The following is a 7214-nucleotide window of genomic DNA, read 5'->3' as shown; positions in this document are numbered from 1 at the left end:
TTTCTTGTTATTTTTGATGTTTTTGTTTAAGTGTTTCAGGTTTGTTTTAGTGACCCTAAGGGAGTCAACGGTCGAGTACATTCAAATCAAGTCAAGAAATCTCAATTGTTGATCGAGTAGAATGAGGAGGAGTATTTTTAGCCGTTGGTTTGGATGACCAAATCAGAGGAGCATCACCACCGTTTGATCGAGTAACTTCTTGAGGTTCATTCTGGGCCGTTTGATCAAGCAATTAATGCTGGAGCGTTTCTCACCGTCCGATCGAGTGAAGAAACCAAAGAGTCCCTCTTCGTAGACACTGACGCCTCGTGACCCCCCCCCCCTCCATTGAAACGTTGCTGTCCCTTTGTCCTCTTGCCCCCCCCCCTCATAATCACTTTGGTCCCCCTATTGCGATTCCCGAACTCAACAACCTCATCTCTCCAACTCCCATCATTCTCGAATCCTTACAATTCTCTCTTTATCTCCTTCACTTCCCTTTCTTATCAAAAACTTTTTGCAATCCATTTGTTTCCTCCATCATTCAATCTCCTAACCTACGGAATTTTGGTTTTGAGTTTCTCTCATTTTGTTCTCAATAATGAACCGGAGCTCGATTTTGTCAAGGATTCGGAACAAAGCTCTCTCCCCATCGAAGAGGTACCCAACACCTTCTTCGCATGCAGCAGCTCGAGGACCTTCTGAACCGTCACCTTTGGGGTCGAGCAGGAGAGAACAAGCAAGTTTTGAGCTCGATGATAGTGAATCAAGCAAAGAGGAGGAAGTGATGCAGGAAGAGACCTTCAGCTCTCCAGCTGGAAATACTCGATCCCGAAGGTCGATTAAGTCCTCTAAAAGGGAATTCTCGAGGAACAAGGCAGATATCACTCAAGGGATGAAGCCCGTGGGGAGGAGGTTGGAGCTGGTAGATGAAGACTCCGAGGAAGATATGGCTTCACCAGAGGAAGATGATCAAACGGAGAAAGGAGGCGATGATGATATGGAATCGGAGAAGTGTGCACCTCGAAATAAGTACTACAAGCTGCTGAAGCGCAATGAGTTTTTAGGAACTCGATACCCTCATCCCGAGACCATGGAGAGACTCGACATCTATGATGATGTAGACTACATGTTTAAACAGTGCAGCCTGAATATTCACATGTTTCGGCCAATGGAGGGGTATGAGGAAGAGACCATTCAGTTTATTTCATCCGTGGAATTGCTCTTATATGGAGAGTCAGAGGACGATTAAATCAGGCCAGACGAATGTTTAGGATACTTGGAGTTCTGTGTGTATGACGTAGAGTATCGGCTTCCAATAGAGCATCTCGAGCTGATGTATGGATTTCCAAGCGGAAAAGACACAAGTCATCGTTTTGACAAGAGAGAGCTTCAGTCATTCTGGGCCACACTTGGTTCTAAGCATGGATTTTTATCCTCCAGGACCAAGAGCAACGAGATAAGGAGTCCGGTGGTTAGATACTTTCATAGGTCCTTGGCAAGTGCACTATTTGCAAGAGAGCAGAATGGAACCTTTGTCCTTGGAGAACTAGAGTTGATTGAGACAGCACTACAAGAGTTGCTTGGTTTAGCATCGAATGGTACAGTTCTAGCTGGAGATCAGACAAACACTTCGGTCTCATTCGACCTAATCGAGCACCTGCTGAGTTACAGAGGATGGGCTAAAGGACTTAAGAAATCAGGAAGAATGGTTGTGGAAGGAGTTGTAACACCAATTCTGAGAGCTTGCAATGTACCTCTACATTCAACGCTGATTCCTCCGAGATGGATTGATATGCAATACCTTATCAATTCCAAGAGTTTTTGGTCGCAGCAGAAGAATGGCCTATATAAGTATAGGTTTAATCACCCCACAGTAGGAGAATCCATTTTTCTCCTCCCAAACCCTGCTTCCACTTCGATTAGAGATGGTGGCAATATTGAGTTTTGCCCACCAATGGAGAACCTCTATATTTCGGGAGATGAAGCTGTGCCGATGGAAGGAGTGAATGATGATGAGGCTCCAATCCATCATTCTAATAATGAAGAAGAACTTATGGACGAGTCTTACGCTACACAACAGTTTTACTTTGAGGAGTACTCAACACCAAGGCAAACTAAAGACTCAAAGGAGATTCACAAGCGCCTTGGTTTCCTCCAAAGCTGGTGTAATTTCCAGGACATGGCTCTCATATCACTCAACAAGAAGTTTAACAATCTACAACTCAAGATCAGCTGTTCTTCCACAACTACATGTGGAGAGTCCAGAACCCTAAGGACTATGCTACTGCTAATGCTATCACCATCCACCAAGAAGATGAGTCTCCACCAAGTCATCAGACTCTCAATACTGAGGACGGTATGATTCAAGAGAGGGGGGGATTCAACTCAAATTGCTGCATCTGCCACCCAGCAATTCATCTGGACTATAGAGCACACACCTTTGCTGAACACTTACCATTCTCGAAAAAAGCTCAAGAAAGAGCAAAATCAAGAGATGATTAGCAGTGCCTCCACTCAAGAAACATACAAGAAGAAAGTCATCCAATAAAAGCTTGATGATCCCGGTTCATTCACCCTGCCATGCTCTCTACGACCATTGACATTCAACAGGTGCCTTTGTGATCTGGGAGCATCTGTTAGCTTTATGCCTCTCTCTACAGCTAAAAGGCTAGGGATCATGGAATTCAAGTTCTGCAACTTAGCCTTACTCTTAGCTGATGGTTCTGTTGCACATCCTCATGGTCTAGTAGAAAATCTGCTTGTTAAGATTGTAAATATTGAGATACCTACAGACTTTGTGGTATTGGACGTAGATGAAGAAGGCAAGGATCCCTTGATCCTAGGCAGACCATTCTTAGCTTCAGGTGGAGCAGTCATAGATGTTAGGAATGGAAAAATTAATCTGAACCTTGAAAAAGGTATCAAGATGAAGTTTGACATCAGAGAAGCTTCAAAGAAATCAACAACAGGAGGTCAGATTTTTGGAATTAAAGATATGGATGTTGATGAAGAAACAGAAGCTGAAACCTCACCAAAAGTCAATTATACTTCTCAACTTAGCAAGCTTAAGAGAACTTTTGACCCCAAGAAGAGAGCTACAGATAGGCTATTTCAGACTGAAGATCCTATAGAAGATGACTGGTATGAGATGAAAAAAAAATTTAAAGGGCAAAGCACAGTCATAGAGGGATTATCTTCAAGGGTGATGAAGCTGAAGGATCAACTTTGGATGTTTGAAAAAAGAGTTAAAAAGTTTTCAGATGGTATTGACCAAGAGAAGATGGAAACTGCACTAGCTATCAAGGAGGACGAAAATCTCACAACAGAATGGTTTGCACCATAAAATCTCACAACAGAAAGGAGTTCACTTAGAGGAAAGAAGCCTAGAGAGCAAGTTGTTGAGTGAGGAGGAAATTCCTTTTCCAATTTATTCTCCAGGAGTGCCTAAACAGCCCACCAACCCCTCTGCTGAAGAAGAACACTTGACACTTGATTCTGTTACTGAAGAACTTCTGGAACTCATGATAGAATACAAAGCTCAAGAGGATACCATTGGGGAGCTAATTTACAAAATGGAAGGACTGAACCATGCAATCTTGGAACTTCAAGAAATGATTAAAGGCTACCCCAGTTTTGAATTTGAGGATTGGGCAAAAAAGCTTGGTTCAGAAGAAGAAGACTACTCTGCTGATCAGAAAGAAGCTTATTTTGAAGAAAAATCAAATGAGTACTCATCCTACCATGTCTCAAGAGAGGATGCAGAGTATGATTCAAGCATTGAAAATTCAACCATTAAAGATGAGGACTTCTCTGTTCCTCTCTTCAACCTCTTTTCTGACTAAGCACTGTAAGAGTCAAGCTTAGTGACTTAAAACAAGCTCACTTGGGAGGAAGTCCCATGTCTATCCGTGTAAATAACTTTCTATTTTTCTTGTTATTTTTGATGTTTTTGTTTAAGTGTTTCAGGTTTGTTTTAGTGACCCTAAGGGAGTCAACGGTCGAGTACATTCAAATCAAGTCAAGAAAATCTCAACTGTTGATCGAGTAGAATGAGGAGGAGTATTTTTAGCCGTTGGTTTGGATGACCAAATCAGAGGAGCATCACCACCGTTTGATCGAGTAACTTCTTGAGGTTCATTCTGAGCCGTTTGATCAAGCAATTAAAGCTGGAGCGTTTCTCACCGTCCGATCGAGTGAAGAAACCAAAGAGACCCTCTTCTTAAACACCGACGCCTCGTGACCCCCCTCCATTGAAACGCTGTTGTCCCTTTGTCCTCTTCCCCCCCCCCCCTCATAATCACTTTGGTCCCCCTATTGCGATTCCCGAACTCAACAACCTCATCTCTCCAACTCCCATCATTCTCGAATCCTTACAATTCTCTCTTTATCTCCTTCACTTCCCTTTCATATCAAAAACTTTTTGCAATCCATTTGTTTCCTCCATCATTCAATCTCCTAACCTACGAAATTTTGTTTTTGAGTTTCTCTCACTTTTGTTCTCAATAATGAACAGGAGCTCGCTTTTGTTAAGGATTCGGAACAAAGCTCTCTCCCCACCGAAGAGGTACCCAACACCTTCTTCGCATGTAGCAGCTCGAGGACCTTCTGAACCGTCACCTTTGGGGTCGAGCAGGAGAGAACAAGCAAGTTTTGAGCTCGATGATAGTGAATCAAGCAAAGAGGAGGAAGTGATGCAGGAAGAGACCTTCAGCTCTCTAGCTGGAAATACTCGATCCCGAAGGTCGATTAAGTCCTCTGCAAGGGAATTCTCGAGAAACAAGGCTGATATCACTCAAGGGAAGAAGCCCGTGGGGAGGAGGTTGGAGCTGGTAGATGAAGACTCCGAGGAAGAAATGGCTTCGTCAAAGGAAGATGATCAAACAGAGAAAGGAGGAGATGATGATTTGGAATCGGAGAAGTGTGCAACTCGAAACTAGTACTACAAGCTGCTGAAGCGCAATGAGTTTTTAGGAACTCAGTACCCTCATCCCGAGACCATGGAGAGACTCGGCATCTATGATGATGTAGACTACATGTTTAAGCAGTGCAGCCTGAATATTCACATGTTTCGACCAATGGAGGGGTATGAGGAAGAGACCATTCAATTTCTTTCATCTGTGCAATTGCTCTTATATGGAGAGCCAGAGGACGATGAAATCAGGCCAGACGGAAGTTTGGGATACCTGGAGTTCTGTGTGTATGATGTAGAGTATCGGCTTCCAATAGAGCATCTCGACCTGATGTATGGATTTCCAAACGGAAAAGACACAAGTCATCGTTTTGACAAGAGAGAGCTCAGTCATTCTGAGCCACACTTGGTTCTAAGCATGGATTTTCGTCCTCAAGGACCAAGAGCAACGAGATAAGGAGTCCGGTGGTTAGATACTTTCATTGGTCCTTGGTAAGTACTCTATTTGCAAGAGAGCGGACTGGAACCTTTGTCAATGGGGAACTAGAAGTGATGGAGAGAGCACTCCAAGACTTGCTTGGTTTAGCATGCAATGTACCTCTACATTCAACGCTGATTCCTCCAAGATGGATTGATATGCAACACCTTATCAATTCCAAGAGTTTTTGGTCGCAGTAGAAGAATGGCCTATATAAATATAGGTTCGATTACCCCACAATAGGACAATCCATTTCTCTACTCCCAAACCCCGTTTCCACTTCAATCAGTGATGGTCGCAACATTGAGTTTTGCCCACCAATGGAGAACCTCTATATTTCAGGTGATGAAGCTGTGCCAATGGAAGGAGTGAATGATGATGAGGCTCCAATCCATCATTCTGATAATGAGGCAGAACCTATGGACGAGTCTTACGCTACACAACACTTTTACTTCGAGGAGTACTCAGCACCAAGGCAAAGTAAAGAGTCAAAAGTGATTCACAAGCGCCTTGGTTTCCTCCAAAGCTGGTGTAAGTTGCAGGACAAGGCTATCGCGGCACTCAACAAGAAGTTTAACAATCTCCAACTCAAAATCAGCTGTTCTTCCACAACTACAGCAATGCCACAGAACATGCCTTTTGGGAGAAGTGGATCCACTCGTCACGAACCTATACATTTCGATCCGCCTTCGCCATCAAGACAGTCTTTATATTAGCCGAGGAACCACCATGCTGCACCTTCACCACCAAGGCAATCATCCTTCAAACCTAGAGAAAAGGAAAAGAGGAGCAAGATGAAAAAGCGAAGAAGAACAAGGAAATCAGACGCTGGAGCAAGCCACTCTACTGCACCACCTAAGGAGCCACTCGATCAACAACCCGAGCAAAGGGTCGAGCATCCAGCTAATCCAAGTTCAGCACAACCTGTTCCTTGGAGTTACACGAAGGAGAGTATGGACGAATTCGTCTCCTCCTACTTCACCTGAAAAACTGAGGTAACACCACCTCTCCATTGTATATACCATATCATCGTTTTCATTTTTATTTTTCTTTGTGTGTTTTGTGCTTTGGTCTTGAATTCTATTTCAGATTTTTATTACACAAGGGACTGTGTAATTTAAGTTTGGGGAAGGGTTCAAGACATGTTTAACATTGTGTTCTCTTTTCTTATTTCAAATTTTGCATCATCTAAGGCATAGAAAAACAATAAAAATTTGAAAAATGTTTAGAAAATTATTTCACAAAAAAAAGAGTGTCATGTAGATTGCATATCATTTTAGGATTGTATATAGAGTGTTTGTATTTAGGATTGCTCATTTGCATAAGGGATGATGATGATTTCAAACTGATAAGCATGTTTTGATTCAATGAAGTAAGTTCAATGCCCAGGTTGTTAGTTCTCTGTTGCATAACCGATTGTATCTCTGAAATAAGACCGCACCCTGCTTTGAATTTGTAACTTGACTTTACTACTTTGATCGAAACTCGCTTATCTGATGCCATTCCCTATCTATTAGAACCTGAACTGAATTTGAAATTATCATGTCTATGCATTGTTTATGAACTCATGGCTACCATATACATACTTGGATCATCTAATTCATTTCATCACCCTCTGTTAGTCCAAGTAGTTGTCTCCCATTTTTAGAGCAGTTTCCCATACCCTTAGCCTAGCCTTATTTCAAGCCAAAGATCATTTGTGTGTGATTGTGAGGTCTTTTCGATTGAGCTTGGTATAACGTGTTAGGTATGAGCCGACAAGAGCTGTCTTTCATGTAGACCTAGCCCACGCTTTTTGGGGTAGTTAGGACTAGGTGGAGACTTGTATATGGGATTGGGATTGTG

General features: G+C 42.7%; 1 pseudogene across 1 annotated transcript; it reads left to right on the top strand.

The window, feature by feature from the left end:
• Positions 1-546: 546 nt before the first annotated feature.
• On the top strand, positions 547-6558 carry AT1G39830 (annotated as a pseudogene; the record flags this gene model as incomplete). The annotated part of the gene is made up of 1 exon: positions 547-6558.
• Positions 6559-7214: the final 656 nt, after the last annotated feature.

Source organism: Arabidopsis thaliana (genome assembly GCF_000001735.4).
Source record: "Arabidopsis thaliana chromosome 1 sequence".
NCBI classification, from domain to species: domain Eukaryota; kingdom Viridiplantae; phylum Streptophyta; class Magnoliopsida; order Brassicales; family Brassicaceae; genus Arabidopsis; species Arabidopsis thaliana.
This window is presented reverse-complemented; position numbering and strand designations above follow the sequence as displayed.